Raw genomic sequence first — 27,945 nt, forward strand, 5'->3', positions numbered from 1 at the left:
GAGATGCACGTGCGCCAGAGCAATTCCATGGCCGTAATGATTGGCAGTCCTCATTTCTTGAATGATGAATTTGTAACCCGGAGTCAGGTGGCCATGGCCAGAGCTGGCATTTACAAAGTCCAGGCTTGTTTCTTCTCCATCTTTTGAGTTGCTGGGATCAAGAGAGGGTGAAGCAGCAAGGTCAGAGAGGAGCTGTGGCAGAGGGAGCTTTCCTCAGGATTCCCGGCAGGGGCCCCTTGCCAGGGGGTTTCGGTATCAGTGATGAGATCTGTTGGCTGGGGCTAGGGTTGGAGAATTGGAAGGGGCTGGCAGTGGAGTTCTGGAAATCCTAAAGAGGAAGGATCAATGTTACATCCTGATTTGCCCAGGACCATCTGATTTTAGCTCTGAAAGTCTCATCTCCAGAGAACTTTCTTCCATCCCAGTCCCATGCATACTAGGGCAGTTGGTCACTCTGGCATTAGATACAGGACAATACAGGGGAAAGAGTGTGAACTTTGGAGTCCAAATTCTGGGCAGCATGACGTAGTCTGTGTTTGGTAGAGTCCTCCATTTTTTTCATTAACAAATGCACAGAGCTAGAACAGAATGGTTTCAAATGGCATCTGTTCATTCCATGATTAGGTAAAATAATACATTCATGCATCATTTAGTGACAGGGATTTCTGTGTCATGCAAATATCACAGAGTGCACTTACTCACACTTAGCGCCTATGACCCCACTAAGCATTGTCGTCTTATAGGATTGCCATTGTATATGTGGTCCTTTGGAACCCTCCTTTCCTTGGGATGGAGCCCAAGAATGTACATTTCTCACAGGTTCTCAGGTGATGCCACTGGTCCATGGGAGCCTTTGAGAACCACTGTCTTGGGTGGTTCTTCATGGCTTCCTGTGCAACAGAGCCAGGAGACCAGTTTGCAGGTGGCTTCTCTGCCTCTTGCTAATGGCATCAGTTTAGGCACGTCACCTTACCCTGAGCCTCAGTTTCCTTTCTTTAATTGGAAATGGCAACACCTGCTTTTGGTACTAGGTGTTGGAGGATCAGATTGGACGTGTGTTCAGGTGTTACACGTTGTTTGATAACTGCATAGTTTGGTTTGTGGCTGGTCATTTCTTCTCTGGGCATTTTCCCTCTGTTTCCTGGTGGACTGTTCTGACCACCTTTTAGAATGTGACAATACACCACTGTACTTTTTATATAAAAAGTACCAGGATGCAGGGACAGGGACTCTTGTGGAGAGACCTGATGTTACAAACCAGTGGCTCCTCAAATGGATATGGTCATACTGATGCTTACCTGAGCCTGTCTCCCAGCAGATCACGGGAAATAGTCTAGGAAAGAGATTCTTGGAAATTCTTTTAGAGCAAGGGGCAAAAATCCCTGGACAACTTAAGGCTTTGGCCCTGGGGATCTAATGGAGTGAGTTGGGGTGGGGGCGCAGGCATCCATATTTTTATGAATACATTGTAGACACACTTCATATGGAGGTCTGAGTCTCTAGGGGAGCAGATGTGCCTGGACACCTGTGGGCACAGACACGTGATAGCAGGTGAGGATGAAGTGTGGTTGACACTGACATTGTGTGACTAATGCTGAAGTCAGCCAGAGGGGTCTGGCTGATGTAAGCATCTACAGGAAGACTTGAGAAACAGTGAGCTAATTACTGCTAGACCCACAAAATTCTTTCTAGGGAGGGAATGACCTAGAATGCAAAATAGACTTCATTTTATATGAAAAACTGGGAGAATTCTAGCAAGAAAGATACCCAAAGTGGGAGTCGCTGGGGTGCTAGCTGAAGGTGAGGAAGGAGTTCAGAGTATGGGGGTGGAGAAGGAATGAGTAGATTCCATTTGAAACTGTCCTGTTCTAGAACAATGCGTGATATGCATCTGCATATAGAGGTGCACTCAGGTAGTCACTGGGCGATGAGCATTTCTAGAGTAACCTACATTCTGCCAGGAGCATCATCTTCCACCTATGTAGCCTGCAGTTGCTTCCTAACTGGTTTTGGTGCCTCCAATTTCTTTCCACCTCCATCTGAAATAGAGATCTGATCATATCACTGCCTGACTTTAAACCTTTCATGACTCGTGTATGTAATAAATATCCACGCTTGCTGTCACCTTCCACTGGACTTCTCCCAGCCCCTGGAGCCTGCATGCTCTCTTGTTCCTCCGGCTTCCCTGTGAATGTCCGCATTGTGTGCGTTGCCCTTGCTGATCTAGGAAGCCCCTCTTCAGATGTAAGCCTCAGTGAGCCTTCTCAGAGTCTAGCCAGTGGGCCCATTCACAGGTGCTGGACTGTAGGATGTTGTTGATTCTGAGCTGGACCACAGATTTAAGACATTTGTGGACATTTAAGTGGGGTTTCATAATAGTAAACACCACTTTAAATTGGTCCTCCTTTAGTGATCCAATATATTCCACCAAATTCCAAAACATGGCCAAGTGGACAATGGGTAAATGTTTCTCTGTAGGCCACAGCTTGTGATTTTAGTCACACAGAGCATTGGATTTTGATCTGTTCTGGGTGTGGCTGATCTCTGAGCTACAAAGTGTGCCCCTCAGGACAGGTGACACCCGGCCTTCTCTCACTTGGCCAGCCTCTGCAGTGGCCTCTAGGACTCTCCCCTCATGTATCCATACCTCATGCAGTATTCTATCACGTTGTCTCTGTGATCAATGATGTGTTACAAAAGTGGCGATGTTAATTCTGAGATTTGGTCATTAAAGAATATGGCTTCTGTCTTGGGTTGTCTTCCTTGGGTCACTGGCTGGGGGAGAACCATCGAGTTGTGGGCAGCCATATGGAGATGCCCATGTGGTGAGGAACTGAAGCCTCCAGCCAACAGCCAGAAGAATCCAGTCCTGATGCGGTGGCATGAGCGAGCTGGATATGCACCCTCCCGCCCCAGGGCAGCTTGGCTCTGACTGTGTCCGTGGCTGGCAGCTCTGTCATCTCATGAGAGACCCTGAGCCAGAATCACCCAGCTCAGCCATTCCTGGGTTCCTGACCCTCAGAAGCTGTGTGAGGTTAAATGATCATCATTTTAAGCTGTTCAGTCCTAGGGTGATTTGCTATGTGGCAGTAGAGAACTAATCCAGCCCATTAGGAGACCCCCCCACCCTGCAGTCTGATTCTGAGGAGCCCTGGGGGTGGAGCTGGTCCTGAGAGGCAGAGGTCACACGGGAGAGCAAGGCCCTGCTCACTGCCCTGGGAGGGTGGCTCTGAGCCTTCAGTCCCCTCGGTGGCCCTGTGTCTGTCTGTACCTCTCCAGGAGCCCAGGGCTGAGGGGAAGCCCAGCTGTGGGAACAGCCTGGCCGCTGTCTCCTGGTTTGTGACAGTGACAGGACCCGCTGGGCACAGCTCCGGCCCGCACAGGCTGTGCTTTATTACAGCCCTTCTTGGTTTTCAAATCCTCTTTCATTTTGTATGAGCGGACAGATGCGAGGGCCTCGCCTGCTCACACAGGCTGCCGTTCTGGGAGGAGAGAAAGATATTTTGTGTTCCCCCCTCTTTCTATGGAGGGCCAGACTCCTTCTTGCTTTATTTTTTCATGTGCTTTTTAAAGGGACGATTGTCCTCCTCCTGTGGACACCCCACCCCCACACACAGCCTCTGCTCTCTGCAGGGCCAAGTGTCTTGAATCTGCCCTTTTTAGCCTGGGTGACCTTGAACCAATGCTGTATCTTCAAAATGGGGACAGGAATAGGTGGGTGGCCCATGAGATTCAGAATAAGATCAGGAACATGAGAGCTTTTTGTAACACATGGTTCTGTCACTGAGTTCTGTGGGACCTTGGACACACCGCTTTGCCTCTCTGGGCTTCGAGTTCTGTCTGCTTCCTTCCTTCCCCTGATAAAAGGAGACCCTTTCAGATTTTCTGGTGGGGATGGTGGCAGTGAGTCCCAGGAAGGGGAACGCAGTGGGGCTGGAGCCCACCTCTTTGCCCTAGATCTGTAGGGCCAAGTGATATTGTCTAGAGGAGGCTGCAGAGTGACCTCAGGGAGGACGATGAGGACCTCTTCACAGCCTGAACTGTGACTTCAAGCCTCAGGAAGGTGACTTCAGTCACCCACAGCCTTGACCACCCAAAAGCCAGGGGCAGCAATAGCAGGTCTGCCTCTGGGTTTTCCTGGGCTTCCGATTTTATGGACTGTCACGTGTCTGAGGGTGTGTCCTCCGAAGCCCAAGCCCTCCTACACCAGGCTCACTTCCCTTGTCCATCTACCCACCAATCACTCACTCCACAAATATTTGTAAAGCACCAGTTATGTGGCAGGCCCTGGAGATGTAGTGGGGGATAACACAAGCATAGTCCCTGCCCCGCCAAACTTTGGAAGAGAACAGGAAATGACATCGAACAAACACAAATGCTTTGAAGGAAGAGATCATGGAGAGGGAACAAGAGTGAGGGGTGAGGTCTGAGAAGGCTTTGCTCAGGAACTGACAGTTACGCAGATGCTTCAAATAGGGGAAGTTGTGGAGGCAAGGCTGGGGGGAGAGCACAAGGTGGCCAAGTCCAACCAGAGTTTGGTTGCTTGCCAGCCATGGGTAAGCCACGTGGGAGGAGAGTGGGGCGGGGAAGGGCCAGGATGTGGTGGGAGAGGCGAGCAGGGGTTTCTGGGGATTTTCAGAGAATAAGGATGATTCCATCTGGGCCTGCTCTCTTGCTCCGCTTTTCCCACCGTTGGGTTCCTCCACCCCTTTAAGGGGTTTCACTTCCCAGGAAAAGACCTCACCAGAGCTCAGTCAATCAGGGTGACAGCAGTGCCTTTGGGATGTCCTGACAGTGAGAGCACTGAGCAGTGACTTAGAGAGGTGTGAGAAGAAGAGTGATTAAGAAAGGACTTCTCCAGATGGTCCCTACAAAGACAAGACTCATATGCAAGTGGTCCCTGGCACTGGAGGCCCAGAAGGGCTCCCTTCCAATAATTCCCTCGACCCATCCCCATCCCCAACTATTGCTTCCATCCCTGACCACATGCCAGACTGCCGTCCCCTGCAGGGCAGTGTGACTGTGGGCTTGGGGAAGGTTTCAGGGGCAGGTTTCATCCATACTGCTTTATTAATTCATGAACAGGCTGCCACCTCATTGAGCTTATGACTTTGAGGACTGTCCTTGCAAAGCATCCAGTCACAGGGAGCAGAGGCCCACAGGACTGAGCCGTGTCCCTCACCATCTTTGCAGAGGCCTCACCTGTGCCAGGGTTTCTCCCTGAGGCCCTGCAGGGCCGGGCTGCCTCCTTTGGCATTGTTTGTGTTTGCAGAGAGCCTAATGCCCACCGCTTCGTGGGCCTACGTGGGAGCCTTTGGGCACTTTCTGCAGGAGTTACGGAACCAGACAATGGCTGGCTGCTCTATCTAGTCTTGCCTATGGTGCAGGACCAGGGACCCCCTTCTGTCCCTTCCCCCGCCACTGTCATTTTGAGTTTCCCAGGGACCTGGGCTAGTCGGCTACCCTCCAACCTCACGTACTTCATTGCGGCCGCCGCTCAGGCCTGCCATCCTGCGTGCCCTCTGACCTTCCTTGCCTCCACCACGCGCCATAGGCCCCTCGTTTTTCCTGTCTTGCCAATTCACCCCCAATGATGATATTCTATTTAAAAATAAATCTCTGCGATCTTTAATTGCAGACTAAATAATTGCTCCATTTTATTTAAATGTGTCTCTTGGAAGCTCTGGGAACAATTAGAAGAAAACATAGGGCAGTGTGGGTGCATGTTTTCAAGCACATAATTTTTTTTATTATTATCATACCAATGTTTGTAGGATCTGGAAAAAGAAAGCGCACCCCTCCTGCCAGGTCAGTCATGCATGGTTTACATGTAATAATAACAATAATAATGGTGACGATAATAATTCCTGGCCATTTCTGGGTTTTACGCATGGCTCCCAGGGATGCTGGGCAGTTACCAGGCACTTTCTAGAAGGAAAGAGATGGGAGCAGCCCTGCTGCTGTCCTGCCATCCGTCCTGTCCCAGTACAGGGTCTGTGTTTGGATGGGTTTTTTTTTTTTTTTTTTTGGTTTGGGTGTTTTTGTGGGGCAGGTAGCCAGGACTGAACTCAGGGGCACTCGACCAATGAGCCACACCCCCAACCCTATTCTGTATTTTATTTAGAGACAGGGTCTCACTGAGTTGCTTAGTGCCTCGCTTTTGCAGACGCTGGCTTTGAACTGGTGATCCTCCTGCCCCAGCCTTTTGAGCTGCTGGGATTATTAGCATCCTCCCCTGAGCCTGGCTGGTGCGGAGTTTGAAGTGGGCAGAGTAGACCTCCTGTATGTGGGCTGAGAAGCACTGACCATTCCACCAGCTCCTGGTACCACTCATCTGTCTAGAACCCCATCCTGCATCCAGAGCCATGGAGCTGGATGGAGCCTTGCCATCCTTTAGTTCAGGCTCTCCTTTATGTAACAGAGGCAGCTTGGTCCCAAGAAGTGATCTTTTCCCAGCTCACAAGGCTGGGTGATGACAGAACCAGAACTAGGAGAGCAGAGTGCTGGGGACCAGGAAGTCCTGGGTCTCATGTCTCCTGCCACATCACTCTTGGCAAACCTGGTCATGTTTCTCAGTTTTTAGTGCATGTTTCTTATTTTGGAAACAATTAGTAATAATGGCACTTGTTTATTGTGAGGAATAAAGAATGTAATATATGCAAGAGCTTTCGGCACAGCACCTATATGCAGTAGATGCTCAGTCAACGTTAGTCTTTTCTTGTTTGCAAAGCTCTTCAGCCTGCAAGCGTCTGCTGCTTATTTGCAAATGTCCCTGGGAGGGGCAGTACCTTTGACTCTAGTGCTAGAGGACTTCTGGAAGACAGCAAGCCTCTTAAGCTTGGAGGGTACCTATGTGGAGGAAGAGGAGGAGGAGGAGGAGGAGGAGGAGGAAGACCACCTACCTGGCCCTGCTGCCCAGCCTGGCCTTGGGTGGCCTGCCCCCTCTTCTCCCCCATTCCTTGGTGCAGTTCTTTCTCACTGCAGTATGTCCAGCTGGGTCTGCCCAGATTCAGGCTGGAAAATGGCCTATTGGGTTGTTTAATTCACATTTCCTGAGTACCTACTATATGCCAGAAAGTGTTAGATATTGAAGCTACAAAGACAAGAGAGAAGTGGCTTCTGTCCTTAAGGAACATAAATACTGTGGTGAAAGAAGCGTTTATTGTGATATTAAGTGACAGGTGGAGCTACTTGCAAGGAGCTATGAGAGGCTGAGAAAGCCTGAGATAGCAAATTGCCTGCTTCTGGAGCTCAGGGAGACCACCCAGGGAAGCCAGCAGAGTGGGGCCTTAAAGGATGTGTAAGAGTTGGGCAAAAGGAGTTAACGGGAGAGAAGGTGCTGTGGGACCCAAGGCTGGAAGGCAGCAACTAGGTGTGCTGACCCAGGCCTCAGTGGTTTGGAATCAGGGCCCCCACATTGTTAGGAGCAGTAGGAGGTAAGACTGGAGAGGTGGCAGGGATCTCTGTGGATGACTTTCCAATGCCCATGTGAGGGTTTGGGGCCATTAGCAGGCAACACCTACCCTGTCTACTCTGGAATCTGAACTTCCTGGGTAAACCAGAGGGCTGTACTTTTTCTACTGTTGCTTTGTTCCCAGGCAGATCTAAGAGCCCCATTCATGATGATCAATCCCCTCTGGGTAGAACACAGGAGGCGCTCCCCCTACCCTCCCTCTCTTACTTTTTTTTTGGAACTCAGGGCCTTATACATGCTAGACTAGCCTGTTTTTTGTTTTGTTTTGTTTTTTTTAAAATAACACTTTTCCCAGGCATGGGGCAGTACATGCCTATAATCTCCATGACTCAGGTGGCTGAGGCAGGAGGATCACAAGTTCAAGGACAGCCTCAACAGCTTGGTAAGACCCTTTCTCAAAATTAAAATATAAAAAGGTTTAGGAATATAACTCAGTAGTAAAGTGTCCCTGAGTTCAATCCCCAGTACCAAAAGGAAAAGCAAACGCACTTTTATTGTGATACAATTCACATATAATTCATTTATTTTAGTATATTCGCAGAGTTTGTGCAATCATTAATGAAATTTTAAAACATCTTCCTCACCCTAAAAATCAGCCCCACTATTAGTAGTCATTTCTGTCCCTCCAGCCCCCGACACCCTGACCTAGGCAAATTGACTCCTGTAGACATAGATTCTTCTCTTCTGGACATTTCATATAAATTAAATCACAATATGCAGCATTTTGCTCTGACTTTTTCCACTTAGCATATCGTTTTTGAGGTTCATCTATGTTATAGCATGAATCCACATTTTATTTATCCATTCATTTGCTGATGGTCATTTAGTTTGTTTCCACTTTTTGGTGATTCTGAAAAATGCTACTGGGCTCTTCTAAAATTATCTGTGTTGGTACATTTTATTGTACACTCGAAATGGGTGAATTGTGTGGTATGTAAATTTTATCTCAGTAAAACTGCTCTTTGAATGCTACGGTGGCTCAACGGTAGAGTGCTTGCCTAGCGTGCATGAAGCCCTGGGTTCCATTGCCAGCATTGCAAGAAAAAACTTCTGCTATATGTATTTGTGTATAAAATGTGTTTTCATTTCTGTTGGTAGATACTCTTGGCAGATGGCCAGGCAGGTGGGAATTCTATACTTAACCTCATGAGGGACCACCAGGCTATTTTCCAAAGTGACTACACCGTTAGACAGTCTCATCAGCAGGGTAGGAAGTTCCAATTTCTTCCTGTCACCTCCAACTCTTGTAACTGTGTCAGTTTCCTATTGTTGCCATGACAAACTACCACAAATTTAGTGGCTTAACAGAAATCTGTTGTCTTAACAGTTCTGGAGGGCAGAAGTCTGGAAAGGGTCTCCTGGGGCTAAGATCAGGGTGTTAGCAGGCTGTGTTCTCTGGAGACTCGAGGGTTGATTCTGTTTCTTTGCTCTCTCCAGCTGCTAGAAGCCAGCATTCCTTGGTTCACTGCCCCTCCAACTTCAGAAGCAGCCATTGCATCTCTCTGGCCTCTGTTTTCATTGCCAGCTCTCCTTTTCTCCCCTTCTACCTCCCTCTCTTACTTAGAAGGACCCCCCCACCCCCATGATCATATTGGGCCCACTTGGATAACCCAGGATCATCTCCCTATCTTGACATCTTTCATGTAATCATACCTATGAACTTCCTCTTGCCAGGTGAAGTTCCAGAGGGTCAGGATGGTGGACCACTTGGGAGGGCCATCGTTACTCAATCTACACAATAGCCACTGTAATGTATGAAGTGGTATCTAGTGGTTTTCATTTTTATTTCCCTGATGGCTAATGACTTTGAGCATCTTTTCATGTAATTATTAGACACTTATACATCTTTTTTGAGGAAATATCTATTCAGCTCCTTTGCCCATTTTTAAATTGGGTCATCCTTTTATTATTGAGTTGTGAAAATGGTGTGTGTTTTCCCCTACTTTATGGGCTGTCTTTCTTGATGGTATCCTTTGAAGCACAAGATGTTTTAATTTTGATGAAATCCAATTAATGTTTTTTTTCTCCTGCTTTGAGCTGAGAACCCATTGCCTAATGCGAGCTCATGAAGACTCATCCCTTCGTGTTCTCTAAGAGTTTCATATATTTAGCTGTTACATTAGGTCTTTGAACATTTGAGTTAATTTTTTCATGGTGTGAGGTAGGGCTGCAGTGCCATTCTTATGCATATGAATATCCAGTTGTGACAGCATTGTTTGTTGAAATGATTATATTCTTTATCCATTGAATGGTCTAGGCACCTTTGTCAAAATCCATTGACCCTAATTGTGAGGGTTTATTTCTGAACTCTGATTTCTGCTCTATTACTCTAAATATCTATTCTTCTGCCAATACCCACTCTCTTGGCTACCATAGCTTTGTTGCAAGTTTTGAAATCAAGAAATGTGAGTCCTCCAGCTTTGTTCTGCTCCTCTGCCCCTCAAGATTGTTTTGGCTACTTTGAGCCCATTGCAAGTTTATATGAATTTTAGGAGCAGCTGGTTAATTTCTCCAAAGAAGCCAGCTGGAATTCTGATAGGGACTTTGTTGCTGAATCTGTACATCAATTTGGGGAGTATTGCCATTTTAATATTAAGTCTGTAGTCTGTGAACATGGGATGTCTTTCCATATATTTAGATTACTTAATTTCTTTTAATAATATTTTCGACTTTTTAAGTTAAAATCACCCCTAAATATTTCATTTATTTATTTATTTATTTTTGTACTGGAGATTGAACCCAGGGGCACTGTGTCACTGACCTACATCCCTATACATCCCTATCCCTTTTTATTTTTATTTTTTATTTTGAGACAGGGTCTTACTAAGTTGCTTAGGGTTTTACTAAGTTGCTGAGGCTGACCTTAAATTTGCAGACCTCCTGTCTCAGCCTCCCAAATTGCTGTGCCACCATGCCTGGCTATTTTATTCTTTTTGATGCTATTATAAATGGAGTTATTTCTTATTTTCACTTTTGTATTGTTTGTCATTAGTACATAGAAATGTAGTAGAATTTTGCATATTGATATCGTACTCTGCAAACTTACTGAATTCATTTATTAGTTATAATAATTTTTCAGTGGGTTCCTTAGGGTTTTCTATATACAGGATCATCTCATCTGCAAATGATTTTACTTCTTCCTTTCCAATTTGGATGCTTTTCCTTTCATTGTCTTGCCTAATTACTCTGGCTAGAACCTCTAGTACAGTGTTGACAGAAGTGCTAAAAAGGGACTCCCTTGTTGTTCCTGGTCTGAAGGGGAATGCAGTCACTCTTTCACCATGACTATAATGTTAGCTAGATGTTTTTCATAGATTCTGTGAGTTTGAGGAAATTTCCTTCTATCTTAGTCTGTTTAATGTTCTTGTCAGAAAGTAGTGTTGAATTTTATCAAATGTGTTTTTGATGTGTTAGTCAAGATCATGTGGTTTTTATCTTTTATTCTCTTGATGTGATGGCATATTAGATTAATCAACTTTCTGATGTTAAACCAACCTTGCATTCCTGAGATAAATCCCCCTTGTTCATACTATACAATCTTTTTATATGATTCTGGATTTGGTTTGCTAGCTTTAAGCAACCATTCTGATGTCAGGATTCCCTGGGGACAGCAAATCACCCTTCCTTGCTCCTAAACCATCCTACAGATTCATTTTCTGGAATCATCCTTACTTCACTTGGCTCTGTCCTGCCAATATCGCTCATGGACTGTTAGCAGATGGCAGTGGGAGTGATCAGCCTGAGCCTCTTGCCTTTGGTCTTGGCTCAGATGCCCTCCAGGGCAGGAAGCCTTCCTAGCACCCCCTTCTAATGCACAGTGCTCTCCTGGTCCTTGGCATAGGACTTGTTGCTGGCTAGCTGCCCTCCCCATGGTTACCTGTCTAACTGTCTACCTTGCTGGAATGCCAGCTCGGAAAGCCTGGAGTCATTGTCCTATGTGCCTGACAACATTCTCAGTGTTTGTTAAATGACTTGTGTCTACCTGCCCAACAAGATTTCTAGGAAGCAAGCATTTGGGGATCTGTAGAGGTCATTCAGTATCTTGATCTAATGTAAACAGCTTTGAAACATTTTTTAAAGAAGCAAAATCCTTATTTCAAATGGAATCCTACATAAACCCCTGATGTCTAAATACACAGAGGGGCTGCTGAGTTGAGGCAGGCCTAGGAGCCTGGGCCCACTGGGCCTTGTCTTGCTTCCATTGCCTGCTTCATGGAACCTTAGGGAGCCCACCAGAGGCCCCGTGACTTCACAGGACAGAGTGTGGAAACCACAGTGCTGTGAGAAGGGCCCTGCAGGGTCTCCATCTCAGTGATCTTGGGCATTTGGTCTCCCCTCCATGGACCCGGTTCCTTCTCCTTAAAGGGGAAGCTGCACCCCGTCAGAATGGGCGTAAAGTGGTATGACATAACTCCCAACTCTCTTGCACCCCAGCTGATCTGGGAGCTCTGTCCTGCTGAATCCAGAACCCATACAGAGCTGCAGGAGCCTCAGTGGAGCATGAGGAGCAGCCATTCACCACTCCAAGATGAAGTGACCCTTGAGGCCTTTCCTAGCCCTGCCTGATGCAATTTAAACTGGCACAGTCTTGTTCTTGGCTTAGCAAAGGCAGGTGGGGTTGCAGTCATGGCTAACTCTAAGATTTATCCTACTCCTGTACTTTCCCTGGGATCCTAAACCAAGAGATTAAGAGGGCAGCTAAGGGACAGGCCACTTCCAGAAGGTGTGGGGCAATAGGGTCTTAAGGGTGGATGACCCTATTGCTCTGTCCCCCTTTCTGGAAGCATTCCTTGTCCATCCATCCTTGTTGGGTGCCTTTGTATTATTCAGAGATAACTTCCTGTTCCAAACCAGCATCTTCACAGAGTCTGGGATAATGTGCAAGCAGAGAAATAAACCAGCTCGCTCCTGTGTGGCCAGAGAGGCAGAAACCAACTCCTCTGAGCAGATCAGGTGCTGTGCCCCACAAGGGCTGAGTGTCTGTGAATGTTGGCACTCTCAACCCCTGCCAACACCTGACTGGCTGCCATCCCTCCCCTGAGAGTGTAAATTAGAGGTTCATTCCTTTGACTTAAGAATTTGTCCCAAGTTAAGAGGCCTATGCATCAGATATAATATGTTAAGCCCAGCACTCACACCCACTTTAGGGTACGCAAGTGAACCCATCCTTCCTGGAGAGGAGTTTCTTCTTGGGGAAGGTGGAGAGTGTGGGCTCTCAGAATGGAAGGAGAGGGGGAAGGTTCTCAGGTCATTGTCAGACCCCCTTGTGCAGTACCTACTGTTTTCTTGAGGTTTGTCTATAATCACACAACATTGCAAAAGGCTAACATGGTCTTGGTGGTTGCAATTGGAGGAGGTAGAAAATGTACCATCAACAATGATCATGGTGAACCAGGGTTCAAATCCTAGCTCTTCTACTGACCAACCATGTAACCTTGGGAAAATTATTTAACCTTTCTGCACCTCTATCCTATATTTATAAAGCTGAGGTAAGAGTCATACCTACTTAATAGGGTTTTGCTAGAATTAATTTTCTGAGTCAATGAAGGTAAAAGGTGCAGAACTTTCTGGCACATACAGCAACTACAGTACACATTCAAAGAATGTCAGCCACCATCATTACTAATAGCCAGCATTTGCTGAGTGCTGTAGCCTTATCTCAGGCTGCCACTTCAACGTGTCATGCTTGCCTTGGCTGCTACCCTAGGGCCTGTATAACAGGGCTTCTCCTGCTGGTCCAGCTCCCCTGTTTTTAGGCCCCAGAGGCCCCCACACCTGGGATCCAAGGTCACCGTCCCGGGGTCATTCCTGAAGTTCATCACAATGCTGGTGGGTTCCACTGCCCGCTTGCCTCACTTTGGGCCCTTGGTGTCCTTTCCTGGCACCAAACCTTCAGCAGGGCCCCTGGCTTACTTGACAGATGAACTTTTGGAGAAAGACTTGAGGTCTTGGTCTCCTCCCTCTCAGAAGACCTTTGAGTGCCTGGGATACACAGCTCCACCTTCCTCATGGTCCTGTATCCTGGGGCAGCAGGCAGCATTTCTTTTTGTTCTTTTTAGATATACATGACACTAGAGTGTATTTTGATATATTATATGCATACATGAGTAGAACATTCTAATTAAGATTACATTTTTGTGGTTGTATATGATGTGGAGTTTCACTGGTCAATTATTCCTATATGAGCATAAGAAAGTTATTTCCAATTCATTCCACTGTCTTTCCTATTACCATCCCCTTCCCTTTCCTTCATTTCCCTTTGTCTAATCCAATGAACTGCTATTCTTTCCTCCCGGCCTCCTTATTGTGTGTTAGCGTCCGCATATCAGAGAGAACATTCTGCCTTTGATTTTGGGGGATTGGCTTATTTCACTTACCATGATGATCTCTAATTTCATCCATTTACTCTCAAATGCCATAATTTCATTCCTGAGTAATATTCCATTGTGTACATTTACCACTTTTTCTTTATCCATTCATCTACTGAAGGGCACGTAGGTTGATTCCATAGCTTAGCTATTGTGAATTGAGCTGCTATAAACATTGTTGTGGCTGTGTCCCTGCAGTAGGCTGATTTAAAATCCTTTGGGTATATGCCAGTGAGTGAGATAACTGGGTCAAATGGTGGTTCCATTCCAAGTTTTCTGAGGAATCTCCATACTGCTTTCCAGAGTGATTGCACCAAAGTGCCACCAGCAATGTATGAGTGAACCTTCCTCCCCACATCCTCACCAGCATTTATTGTTATTTGTGTTCTTGATAATTGCCATTCTGACTGGAGTGAGATGGAATCTCAGTGTAGTTTTAATTTGCATTTCTCTAATTGCTCGAGATTTTTAACATTTTTTTCATATATTTATTGACCATTTGTCGTCTTCTGTGAAGTGAGCAGGCAACATTTCTAACCCAGGGAAACATCCTGGCATGCCTTGGCTTGGATCCAGAGATACCCACTGGACTTGTATTTATATAAATAAAATTTAAAATATATCAAACAAATATAAATAAGTCAGATGATTTTTCCTGCATGAACAATAACACATTGCTCCAAGGTGATATTTCTCACTCCACAGAGAGAATCTGGTTCAGTGCTTCAAATGCCACCTTCTAACCTACTCAGTCACACTCACTCACACACGACCCCATTTAACCTTTGCAACATTGGGTATTATTGCCCCTTTAGCATATGAGGAAACTCAGGCTCAAGGAAACCGGGCGACCTGCCCAGGCTTTTTGGTCCCAGAGCTAATGCTCTGTACCTCCTACATTCTCCTGCCCCTCAGATGTGGTGTCCTTGGCCTGTAGTTCCCCGAGAGGGCAGTCAGTTTGCTGCCTGACCTGGGCTAAGGTTGTCAGACAGGTCTCTTCTGTCACCTCATTATGATCTCAAGGGTAGGAAAGAAGGGGGTGGGTCTGACAGGCCAGGCCCCACTGGGAAGGCTGCCGTGGCCCAGTGGCACTGAGGAGGCACAGTGCTGTGGCCTGGGCCACCTGAGCTGGGATCTGGGCTGCAGATGTGGGCTGCCTGGGTCCAGCTACCTTCTCACCTCGTTTCATTTTTTAGCCACCCGTGGCTGCTTCCCTCTGCAGAGGTCCCCAAAGCCTCCTGACACTCCAGCTATCTAGAAGCCAGGGCCTGGGCCAACCCTGTATCCAGGGCCAGGGAAGGTCTCACTCCTTCTGCAGCCCCTTCTGCCCACAAGGCAGGGGGTGGGGTGCTTTGGGGCTCAGCAGCAGCTGATCAGAACGGATGATATGTTTTCACTCTGCTGTGCTCAACAGTGCAGATCGGACAGGGAGCGGAAACAGGAAAGCTAAGTGGGAAATAAATCACCCAACTTGATTTAGTCATAATAGTAAGGAGAGGGGGATCGGCGAGCCGTGATCGGGGCCTTGATCAGTGACTGGAGGTAGCAGATGACGCCTCCTGGGCCCCTCACCAACCTGCTCCAGCCCTTGCAGGTGGAGATGCTGTTGGGTGAGGGATGGGGCACAGGCCACTGCGGGTCACTCTGAGTTTGCTGGGAGTCGTGAGGCACAGAGGCCTGTGCAGCCCAAGAAGCCAGTGGCCTCTGAGGGCAGCGGATGGAGGAAACACAGTGTCCATGGAGACCTGCCCACTGAGTGTGGGAGGGGCTCTGCCTCTCAAGTTTCTCAGCAGCAGTCAGCTGGGAGGTGAAGCAGGCAGGGGCGTGGCCACTGAGCCCTCCTGTTTGTAATGCTCTCCAGAAGCATCTGTGCCTTCCCTTTTTTCCCAGGCAGGACTCGGCCCATCTGCCAGCCTGGCCTTTGGGAACGTCCAGAGGAGAGGTCACATCTCTCTCCTGCTGACCCCAGGGCCTTGCCCCTCTCAGTGCATGCAGGTCACCTGGACCTTCCTGGTGTTTCTAGGCCACTCCCCATGCCTGCTGTTGGGAGGTGGGTGCTGGTCCACACATCCCAAGAAGAGAGAGGCTCTTTGTCCCCTGAGCTGGGATCCAGTGCAGAGAGTGCCATGGGGGTGGGAGAAGGCCAGTGCCCCTGGGAGGCCTGAGCATTAGGGAGAGGACATTGTAGGGGACGTGGGAATATCTATTCCCATTCACTAAGGGATATCTGCTCTGGCAAGTTATAAAACTCCGTTTCCATCGAGCCCGTAGAATTACTTACAGGAGCCACAATGAAACCAGACAACCTTTCCATCAAGCTGCCTCTTGTTCCCGCTTCAAGGCTGGCGAAATAAATATTGAGCAAATAAAGTTAGTCAGCATCTGAGCATTTTAATGAATAAAGAGTAGCAGGAAGGCCTGGGGAGCGGGGAGCAGCCACTCATCCCAGAGGAGAGATGGCGCGAGGCAGCGTCAGCTCCTGCCTCCACAGCCCCGGCTCCTCTTCCTGGCGGGGCTCCCCACCGTCCCTTCTGCTGTGGTTCAGTGCCCCATGGCCTGTCTCCTGCCAGGGTGGCAGAGGACCCAGGCAGCCCAGGGGCCCCAGGTGACTTGCCCTCTGACCTCAGCAGTGTGTGTCCAGCCCCTGAGGAAGTCACCTTCTCAACACACTGGAAAGAGCCAGCCTTTGGGTCTCTAGAATGCCAGGGTCAGGAAAGCTGAACCCCAGAGGTGAGACGCGAGGGGAAAATGACGTTATGGCCTTAAGAAGGGGCTCTTAAAGTTGCTTTTGTAGCAAGAATAAGAATATGCAGCAGGTGTAACAGCAAGGGGGGTGGGGTAAAGGGAAAGCCAAGCTCTGGTTTGCGCCTCTCCTCTCTGCCCAGGAGAAGAGTGGTTGGACCTTGAAAGTTTGAGCAATCCTGGGTAGAGGGACCCAAAGTGGTGCAGAGCAGGGAGGCGACAGGAGATGCCGCAGCGGTGCCTCTGGCCCCATTCGCTTCCTCCCTCCTGGGTGCTGAGGCGTGGCAGATGAGGTTGCTCCGTCACCCTCCGCTTCTCTGGGAACTGCACAGAACTGGAGAGTGGGCCGTAGGTGGGGGAAAGGCAATTGTGGTTTTGCTTTCCAAAGGGGAAGCGCAGTGAAAGCTGCGAAAGATCCCCGGATGTGCCAGCCCCAGGCAGGCTGCGCCCAGCCGAGCAGTGAATAATTTGGACACAAACAGAAGTAAGCGGCGGATCACCGGAAATCAGGATGGGTTCACTATAAACTAATCATGTCGGACAAAACCTCTCTGTAAAACACTGGTAGGTCAAAAGAATGTTCTAGATATAAGATGAGGTTTCCAGCCTGGCATTTGACATAATCATTCATGGCAATCCTTGTGGACAAGCTGAAAAATTGTAACCTGGATGGAGTCCAGCGAGGAGCATTCGGGGCAGGCCCAGGGGACTGGATGCCTGATGGATTGAAATCAAACTGGAGGAAAATCTCTGAGGATATGGGGGAATCCCCATTTTTTTTATAAGATGTCATCAGTGACCTTGGTGCTGATGTAGAGGACATACTAGTGAAATCTGTGACTGATCTCAACCTACAAAGGGTAATAAATACCATGCATAATAGTAATAATTGGGAAAGTAAGAGCTAATGTCTAACAACCCTCAGCACTCACCACCTGCCGGACACTGTTCTTAAGCATCAGCCTGTGTTCACACTTAATTTTTGGAGCAGCCCAATGAGGTGGGTAATTGACTGTTCCCGTTTTACAGATGAGGAAACTGAAGACGGACAGCTTAAGGAAATGGGTTATAGAACCAGGATTTGGCCAGCCATCGGAGAGCCTGTGCTCTTGACCCCCCCCCTTACCACAAAAGAAATGTGATTCAAAGTGCTTTCAGTGACTGCTGCGATGGCAGACCACGAGAGAAGTCTAATAGGAACACACGGGAACTACAGTTTCTAGAACCAGGGCAGTGAGACAGGGCAGGGCGTGGGGCATGTCAGTGGCATATCTGAGAAACTCGGGGAGGTTTGGCTGGCTGTGGCTTGACCGAAACCAACAGGGCGACGAGGCTCCCAGAGTGGGCTCCAGGGCTGCCAGGCCAGGGAGCTGGGACTTCAGGCTCCACGTTTTTAAACACATTGACAAAATGGAGCAGGCCAGGGCAGAGAAGGTCAGGAGGGGGGAGTCAGAATCTCTTCCTGTGGTAACCAACCAACTAACCTGTGGGTCAACTGTGGAAGGCTGAATGAACCACTGGAGACTGGTGGGGAAGGGCAGTGGTTATCCCTGGCATCAGAGCAGGGCTGGACTGGCCATGGATCTCCAAAGGGAAGAGCTGGGACCCGTGCGCAGACATGACAGCACCCTCTGGCCCAGTGAGGAGGAGCACCCAGTCATGCTCAGACTGCTTAAACTGGGCTGGTGCCTGAAGCCGTGTTGGTGGAAATAACATGAAGCTTGATTAGCACAGTGTCTTGTGTATCCAAAATGTGCAAAACCTGGTAGCTATAATTGTGCTTATAATTAGCTTCAACATTGGAATCCAGAACCTTCCATTTATTGAAATATATGACTCTGAGCAAGTCATTTTATCTCCCCAAGTCTCAGTTTCTTTGTCTATACAATGGGGATTATGACGCCTACCCTAGACAGATGTTGAGGATGAAAATTTTAAGAAATTATCTCTCTCTGAGAGGAAGTTAGTGTTTCCTTGGGAAGTTCCTTAGAGGACAAAGGCTGTGCAGGGGTTGGCATGAGCCTCCTGCTGGTAACAATAAGCAATAATAAAGGCTGCCACTTATTTCTCACATGCTAATGTGTTGGGCCTAAGCTCAGCACCTTGCCAGCCTCAGTCCTCTGGGTTCTCATGATCCTCGTGATGCTCACAGCACCCTGTCCAGGGAAGTGCCACCCTTGTGCCTGCCGTTCGCCATCTCACAGGTGAGGAAGCTGGAATTCAGATGGCAGCAGGGCCAGGGATGGAGTCCAGTTCTGGCTCATGCAAATCCAGGACTTAAAGACCTTCCACTTGAGGACAGCCAGTTCTTTGGGAAGTGAGAAGGAAGAGAGAATGTGGAGTCCACAGGGGCAAAGGATCTGGCCCTTCATTTGAATGTTCCTGAGCCCTGGGGTGGAGGGCGAGTGGGCATCTCAGCCTGCTCCCCAGGCCTGTGCCCCAGCTCACCTCTGCTTCAGGCCGGCTGCCTGAGGCCTCCCCTCCCAGCCCTCCACAGGCTCCAGTCTTTCAGCCTGTCTGACTCCATCTGGGTACTTTGTCCTGCTAATTCCGAGGCTGGGAGGGCGTGTGCACTCCTTAAGCTGTTCAGCCCTAATTAGAAGTTCCTGACAGCTTGTTTGGGGCCCTGTCAGGCTCTCTGACTCGCCTTGCACCAATAAGTAAAAAGGAAAATTGCTATCTGCTCCCTACCTGCACTCGGGTGTCATGATGAGCCGCGTGTGCGGCAGGCCCTTCGCTGACGGCTCCCAGGCTGGTCGAGCTCTGCTGACTCGGCCAGAGCAGGTGGCTGGCAGGGGGGCCCTGTCCCTCCAGGGATCACCCAGAGCTCCAGTGCCTGGGCCCAGAGGGACTAATTGAGACTTGATGGGGCAGCCGGCTGAGGCTGCAGGGTGCAGAACACTGGGACTTCCACATCTGCCTTTCAAATCCTCTCTGCCTTTGAAACCCCACACATGTTCCGTTAGAAGACTGCAAAACAAAGGGGGCTGTTTTTCAAGTGACCTATTGCAGGGACCTGTGGGAGGAGGGGTTGGACCGTATGTTTTTCCAATGGCAAGGGAGTGGTGTAGCACAGGCCTGAGCTCACTGATCTACCTCTGAAGTCTTGTAAGCTAAGCAGTTAGGACACAAGACAGTGGAAACTCTGCTGTGCCACTGGGAAGCTATGTGCCCTGTGCTAGTCATTTCAGTCTCTGGGCTTAGTTTTGTCATCTGTAAAATGGGCACCATCATCAAGTTGTAAGGATTAAATAAAACTTTCAAAACAGTGCCTGATAGCTATGAACACTCTGCACAGTCAGCTGTGGGTATTGTTTTTATAAGACTCTTAACTAGCGCATTACTGTTACACAGTTTGAATTCCAGTTATATATTCACCTGTAATATTGGATAAGTACCTAACTCTAACCCTAAAGTCCTTTATTTCTAAAAATAAGTATAATAATAGTACCCATCCCTAGGGTTAAACCTATGAAGATTAAATGAGATTATGTGTATAAAACAACACTTAGCATACCACCTAGGACACAGGTTAGCAAACGAGACCCCACCTGTGTCAGGTGCTAGCCAGTTTTCCAGGACTATACCAAAATACCTGAGATAATCTACTTAAAAAGACGAAAGGCTGATTTTGGTTTTGGGGTTTTAGTACGTGGTCCCTTGGCCCTGTTGCTTTTGGAAATGTGGTCCAACAGTACATCATGATGGAAACGTGGCAGAGAGTACCTGTTCGACTCATGGTCACAGTGAAAGAGAAACAAGGAGAGACCCGTATCCCATAGTCTCCTCGAAAGGCACACCCCCAATGAACTAAAACCTCCCAGTAGGCCCCGTCTTTTAAGGGTTTTTCCACCTTCCAAAAGCGCCACAGGCTGAGCACCACGACTTTAACACATAGGCTTTTGGGGGTCACTTATTCAAACCATAGCAACCTGTTTTTATAAATAAAGTTTTATTTGAACACAGCCACTCTCTTTCCTTTAAGTAGTGTCTGTACTTCTTTCTGGCCATACCTCAGTGTGGAGTACGGCCCACTGAGTTGAAAATATTTACTGTGTGGCCCTTTATGGAAGAAGTTTGCCAAACCCAGGCCTAGAAGACAGTATGTGCTCATTAAACACTAGTTGCTATTAACAAGTAGCTGTACCTATAATTCCCACGCTGCCTTACCGAGGAGTTTGAGGCCAAGCTTGCAGGAGCAGGTGGCTTCTAAGACTTTCTAACCAGAGAGATTTTTTTTTCCAAAAGGTGATGACAGCAGGGAATGGGGGAGATTTGCGAACATTCATCTTGTTTGTGTGTATTTTTAGAAAGGAAAAGTAGGAGTGATATTCCACAGGATCACACACCTTCCCCCAGCCACATTTCCCCTCTCAAGGGATATCAGGAATTGGGACTGCCCCCTCTCCGTTCATTGATTAATTCTACCAACAAGGAGGCTTGCCTTCCGCCTGCTCCCAGAAGCCCTGGCTGGATTTCAGACACCCAGAGCCGAAGTCAGGAGGCGAAGGCCCTCAGCTACGCTGCAATGGAATTCGGGGTCCCTGGCACACAGTTGCCCCCACCCCAACATGGGGGCTTGTGCAGGGTCCTGGGAACTGCCTGAGAGCCCTTCAGCCAGGGGAGTCCTCGGCTTCACTGCAGTGCCAGGCCAGCAGGATGGGGCGAGGGGAGGGCCCGGGTCTGTGCAGGCTGCAGGAGCCCGGAGCAGACGCGATGGCCCGCCGACCTGGCGCTAGGCAGGCTGTTGTCACTCCATTTTTACGCTGCGTTCCAGACACGGCTCTGCCTGCTATGGACGGGCAGCCGTTAAAATATTAATGTCTGGCATGTGGCAAACATTTAAAGTATGCTGGGACTTGGGGACTGCTGAGCCGGCCTTGTTGACACGCAGCCTCACCTGGGTGTTGTTTGCTGTGTAAATGCCAAGGATTCCTCCCTGAGCTGGGAGCCGGCTCTGCTCTCCTTGCCGCTCAGTTCCTCCTGTGCCCAGGTGGGTCCAGCAGGTTCCTTCCCTGTCCCCGTGGTGCCTCCCTGAGGCCACATGGGTGGGTTCGAGTTCCAGTTGCCAGAGGCATTTGAAAGAACTGGTTTTAGGACATCATCCAGAAAAGCAGACCTGGACATGCCTGAGGCCAGCTCTGTGCCAGGTACTGGGCTGGGCACTGTGCGGGGGAGGCAAGTGGTCATGGCCACTGCCCACCAGAAGCTTGCAATACCCAAGGGGGTCCACACTGGTCACCACTGCCTAGATTACGGCCCAGAGCAGGGAAGGCAAGGTGGGCAGCGAGGGCGGCACCCCCCACATCCACAGCAGCCGTGGCCGGTCCATCATGGGCCTTTTTTTTTTTTTTTTTCCTGAGTTCCCAAGCAGCCCTCCGTTCCTTATCAACACAGGAAGCCACCTCCAGTCAATCGGAACCAGCCTGAGATGAAACCAATTTGTTGTCCCTGGTGGAGGAGAGGTTAGAGATTGAAGGGAGCGCTGGTACCGCCTAGGGGCTCGGCAGCCGGCTGCTCCCTTCAGGGTAGGGAGGCCTGGCTTCCTGGAGGTGGTGGCCTTTAAGGTGGGGAGATGGTGAGGAGAGGGCCATGAGCAGGGCTGAGAGGCAGGCGAAGGAACAATAGAGATCCCATCCCATGCTGGTGACCCAGGGCCGACTCTCAACTCTCTCTTCAGCTGATAAAAAATCTCAGGAGAGTGGCTCGGGAGACTGAGGCAGGAGGATCGCAAGTTCAAAGCCAGCCTCAGCAATGGTGAGGCGCTAAGCAACTCAGTGAGACCATGACTCTAAAGAAAATGCAAAATAGAGCTGGGGATGTGGCTCGGTAGTCGAGTGCCCCTGAGTTCAATCCCTGGTATCCCTCCCCCCACACACACACAAAAAAATCTCAGGAGAACTTTTCTCTCTCTAGAAGTCTCTAGAAAGGCTTGTGTCCTCCTGAACTAAACAAACCAAATGACACACCCAGCCTGGGACAAAGCTGGGATGGTGTTTGGCATCACCAGTCACCTGGCCCAAAGGTCGATGGTTTTTTTTTCTGAAAAGGATCAGAAAGTAAATATTTTAGACTGAGGGGCCTGGGGGTCTTCCTCATAACCGCTCAGCCACCGTAGCCCCAGCAGCTGTGAACAATATGCGAATGGGCGGGGGTGAGTGGCTTTGAGACACTATTTGTGGCGCTGAAATTTGAATTCATGTGATTTTGATGTGTCACAAACTAATATTATTTTTTTAAAAAAAACACCTCCTTTCACCTGAGTAAACGCCATGCTTAGCTCTTGGGCTGCATCAGACAGACACTGGGCCGACCAGGGCTCCTAACCTGTGGAATGGCTTTGGGCTGCTCCCTGCTCCCTGGCCTGCCCTGCCCACCCTTGACAGGGTGCTTACTAGTTCTGATGGGGTGGTGGGCTGCTTCTGCTCATGGTCACGATGTGGCCACAGCCTGTGGCTCACAACCAGAGCGGTGGGTGAGGGGAAGGGTCAGTTAAGCTTTCAAAGAGCAAACCCCAAGCTCTCACAGGGGGACAGGACCATAGGCTGTCTTTGATGCGTCCTGCAGACCTCTCAGCAATCGGTGGTTCCACTAGGTCAAAGATGAGGACTCTGAGGCCCAGAGAGGGCCTTGCTCAGGGTGGCTCATGTGGTTAGCAGCAAGGTGGGGACCAGACCATACCATAAGATGACAGTCTTTCCTCCATGCTACCATGAGGAAAAGGGTCCCCCTTTTTGTCCCCTTACTCCAGGCTGACAGGAAGCGCCCCCGGCCTTTGCTACCATTACTGTCCGTGCCCACTGGCGGCTGCATCTCTCTGAGGACACACCATCAGGCCCTAGCATCCGGGTAGTTCAGCGAGAGGGAAAACATGATAAATTGCTGCTAATGCTGCTGGGTGACTGAGATAAAGGCTTGATTGTTTGGGCAGCATAAATCAACACCCTGAGCTGGATGGGAAATAAAGCAATAATTTAAATCTATTTTCAGGGTCTTGTGGGCTGAGTGACCGACCAGGAATTGATATCCTAGGATGGAATAATGGCTAGGAGAGGGTGATAGATGGTTAAACGGCACCAAGTGGAGATCTGTACTCCCCCGGGCTTGTCGCAGCCCTAAGGGTGAGCTCTGGGCAGAACATAACTCCTGCCCCTGTTCTGGAAAGAGGTCCCCATAACCCACGTGCCTGTCTCCCCAGCCAGCCCACCCACGGAGAGCCTCTGCCCTCCTCCAGGCACCTAGCCACTTACTCATCATGCTTCACGGAGGAACTATCCCTGCCAGGCCCCAGGCAGGGCACAGAACACTCGAAAAGGCACAAGACAGAATTAGCATCCCCAGACCACAAGTCCACGCGGGCAAGGATTCTGGCCTTCCAGTTCACCATGTCTCTGGGTGCCTAGCACTGTGCCTGGCATGGTGGCCACATCTGAACCTGGTGGTGGAGGTGCTCACTATTTTTTTTTTTTTTTTTGCTTGAAGAAAGGAATGCCAAACGACAACCACAAAGTCACAATGAAGAGCATCGACATCTAAAGACTGGACTGTGGCAGGGGCCAGGGGACAGAGGGAAACAGCGAGGACCTCCAGGTTTTCCTGGGACATCTCGGGAGGGTTAAGGGAAGCTATAGAGGAGGTGAAACCTGGGCTGAGTCTGCAGAAGGGGTAGAGTTGGGGAGGGAAACTGGCGGAAACGACCCAGGCAAAGGCCTCTTTTAAAATTAATTTATTTACTTTTACTTGAAAAATATAATTGTATGCATTTATCACGTATGTGATGCTTTAAAACCATAGCTTCTGTTTTCGGGGCCTCAGCTTTCTCTTCTTCCAGGTCCTGGTTTCCCTGGGGCCACAATCACATGTAGAGCACCTAATAGACACTTGTGGTCAGGGGCCAGGGCTCTGCCCCCACTGCACTGTTGCACAGCTTCGCGGCCTCAGGCTGGACCTTTGAACATTGCTTGCTCTTTTCCTTCTGGGGAAAATGACAAGGTGGGCAGTGGTCAATTATGTGACCTCTAGGTCCATTCGATTCCTCAGTTCCTTCAGGGCTCTTGTTGATGCTTTAAATAATTTGCAGGCCGGCACCACCTGCTGGAGCTGAAACGTTTTTCCTTCCTTGACCAAAAATTAGGCACTCGGCAGTGATGCACGACTATAATCCCAGCAGCTCAGGAGGTTGAGGCAGAAGGATCGTGAGTTCAAAGCCAGCCTCAGCAACTTAGTGAGGCCCTTAAGCAACTCAGGGAGACTTTGACTCTAATTAAATACAAAAAAGGGCTGGGGATGTGGCTCAGTGGTTAAGTGCCCCTGGGTTCAAACCCCGATACACACACACACACACACACACACACAGACAAACACACAGAGCATTAGGCACTTAATAAATACTTAACAGATTTCCCTGTCTTTCAGAACAGATAGAAAGATGAAGTTTCCCAAGAAATGCTGGAGTTGTGGATGGCCTCTACTATAATAACTATAACAATTGGGCCAAAATAAGCCCAGGACCATGACATTGACCGCAGATCAGGCAGTAGTCCCTGCACTCGGATGTGGTGCATTTGCTCAGGCCACCCATCCGCCACCCTAGGGACGGACTCAGCTATTTATCATCCCTGTCTCACAGAGGCAGAAATGGGGATGCAGGAAGATGGACCAACTCGCCCAATACCACACAGTTCCCAAGGGCTAACACCAGGATTTGGACCAGACCAGAGGGCCCAGAGGCGACTCTGCAGGGAGATCTGGCAAAGATGAGCAGGCTGGCAGGTGGTTCCAGGGACCTCCCTCCACAGCAGTGCCGGGCGCTGGACATTCCACCACCCAGGGCCTGCTACCCCACCACCTCCGCCACAGGCCGTTCATCCTACAAGGTGTCAAGATGGATGGGCCTGACAGAACCTGTCAAGGCCCGACAAGGGGCCACATCTGAACCTGGTGATGGAGGTCGTAAATTTTTATGTTCATTATGTTTGTTTTGTTTGGTGTAATTAATGAATCTATTAAGCTCAATCAAGCTCTGACCTCTTTTATAACCATTATAAATCAGCTCAAATGGCTCTGGGCGGGGGGATTGGTGTCCTTTGCAGCCCTCCCTGGGTGGGACTGGAAGCTACCAATGAGAAGGAGGGGGAAAAGGACTTGGGGAGAGGGACATGGGGAGAGGGAAGGGGAGCCTGGCTATGTGACTCCTGCTCTAGTGACCCTTCCTTTTCCTGTTTGTATTAGTCCTACAAAAAGGGAGTCCGAGGGAGAAAAGAGCAGAATCTCTCGTACCTTGTCCTCTTTGCCCTAAAAATGGCTTCCTGTGGAAGGAAAAGGGAGCAGGGCACGGGGAGGAGAGAGGGAGAAGATTCCAGGTGTCAGAGGAGGGAAAGGAGGTGCAGAGCCACCGTCCCAGAGCACGGAACAGGGGACCTCTGGAGTCTCTTCCCGCGCCCTGCTCTCTGGTTTGGTGAGCGGAGTGATGGAACAGGGTCGCGCAGCCCGTTCTCAGCTCTCAGGATGAATGGATCCTGGGACAGAGCAAGGATGCGGCCAGCGCGCGTGCTTTAATAATAGTAGAAAAAGAAACTAACAAAATACACACTCCCCATCATTAAAATGCAGAAGCAGATAAAGAGCAGCTCCTGTGTAATTACCAAAAATTCTTATTTCCATAAGAAACCAGCACTTCATAAATTTCCAACCTGAGCCTTTCTCTCCAGGGAAACTGGGTTTCTATGAATATAGAAATTTGGTAATTGCCCCTGAAACTGTGCTTTTCCATGTTAATGAATAGCTGGAGTTGCTTTTGCTTACAGCCCCTAATAGTTCAGATTCCTTTTCTACCACTGTGTCAGTGAGAACCTGCCCCGTCCCCACCCCACATGTCCACACCCCTTAGACCCATTTAGAGCCTCCAGGATTAGGTTTCAGGAAGAGCGATTTCTTCTCCAGGGGATGAAGGGAGTGGAGGGGGCCTGCCAGTCAGGAGCCGAGTTCTGCATCTTCCCAATTGCCTTTGTATTCTTCCTTACCAGAGGCATGCATTTTTATTTCAATGCAATGTGTTTTTTTAAAAATAAAATAAATGCACTATTAGATTTAAAAATGTACAGCATTATATAGCTCATAATGCCATGGTAGATTTTAAACCTCTAAAAGCATATGCATTAAAGCAATTTTCTAAACTAATATAGCAAGAGGTCCACAAAAGCGCTGCGACATTTGATAATAGTTGCCATCTTCAGCCAAGGATAATGATGTTAACAAATGTGATGGGAGTAATGAGTGGAGATTCGAAAAGCTGCTTTTGTTTAATTTTTTTTGTAATGCAAATTCAGTTTGGGAATAAAAGAAGGGGGGAGTGGGGGGAAGCCCTCTTATTTGAAATGAATCTTAATCCTAGCTGGTGATAGGCCAGTTGTGAGCAGAAGTGGCTTGAGTGTGGAATTAAACAATCCAGAGTTGCAATTATTAAGGTGATGGGGGGAAAATTGAAAGAAAAAAGAGAGAGAGAGAGAGCTACAAAAATCAAATCTTCTTTCTTGAGCTTGGAATTATAGATGTTTGAGGAAAGAGGCCTCAGCAGGTTGAGGGTGTTGTCTCTGGAGTTATCTGAGCCAGAGATTGCCAGGCAGAGGGGTGTCTCCTACTCTGGTTCTGGGAGCAGCTGGTATTTGAACAGAGTCCAGACAGAGGGACTTGCCCTGAACTTTGACCTAAGCCAGGTTGCTCCATGGGACCCGGAATTATTCCTTCAAGCTCCACAACATGTTCCATCCGGGGACTTTCACAAGTTTTTCTGACCCTGAGTTTTCCTTTCTGGAAGATGGGAGCAGTGATAAGCACATTTTTGAGGGTGGTGGAGCTCATATCTTAATTCCTTAAAAGAACAAAGGTGGTACAGAGATGAGCAGCCATCGCTTCTCTCAGCCTCGTTTTTCTTTGCCCTTGGCTGAGCTCAGCCTGCCCCATGAAGCAGAAATCTTAGCTATAATTTTGATGCACAAAGGAAAAAGCCTATTGCAAAATGCCATCCTGGAGAGATCTTCCAGGGTCATTCAGGAATAGGCTCCATTTTCTTGGTTTTTCTTTAGCAAAGACAGGAGCAGAAAAAGTGTGAGCTCCTGGCGGTGCTTCTCCAAGAATCTGCCCATGCTGGGAGCAGGGATGGGCACAGAAGGGGAGCAGCCCTCACTGGGCACAGCCATGCAACTCTGAAGTGATCCAGTCCATTTGTATTGATAATAGGCACCAGGAGGCTTAGGGCTTGGCATGTTCCTTTTGAGTACATTCCATTCAGATTGTAAGCTTGCAGGGGTCAGAGACATTTCTGTATCTCTAGTATTGTCCACAGGGGCACATCCAGGTGCT

The 27,945-nt window shown here is 48.8% G+C and overlaps 1 protein-coding gene and 1 long non-coding RNA gene across 2 annotated transcripts in view; both read left to right on the forward strand.

Annotated features, from left to right (window-relative positions):
* The window catches only part of Dscaml1 (DS cell adhesion molecule like 1), a 305,196-nt gene that overhangs the window by 35,558 nt on the left and 241,693 nt on the right, over window positions 1–27,945 (forward strand). The gene's annotated exons all lie outside the window — the stretch shown is intronic.
* Window positions 16,878–25,599, forward strand: LOC125613943. The gene is made up of 2 exons (XR_007344549.1): window positions 16,878–21,734; window positions 25,000–25,599. It is a non-coding gene; the product is annotated as an uncharacterized LOC125613943 (long non-coding RNA).

This window comes from Marmota marmota, unplaced genomic scaffold, assembly GCF_001458135.2.
Source record: "Marmota marmota marmota unplaced genomic scaffold, marMar, whole genome shotgun sequence".
NCBI lineage: Eukaryota > Metazoa > Chordata > Mammalia > Rodentia > Sciuridae > Marmota > Marmota marmota.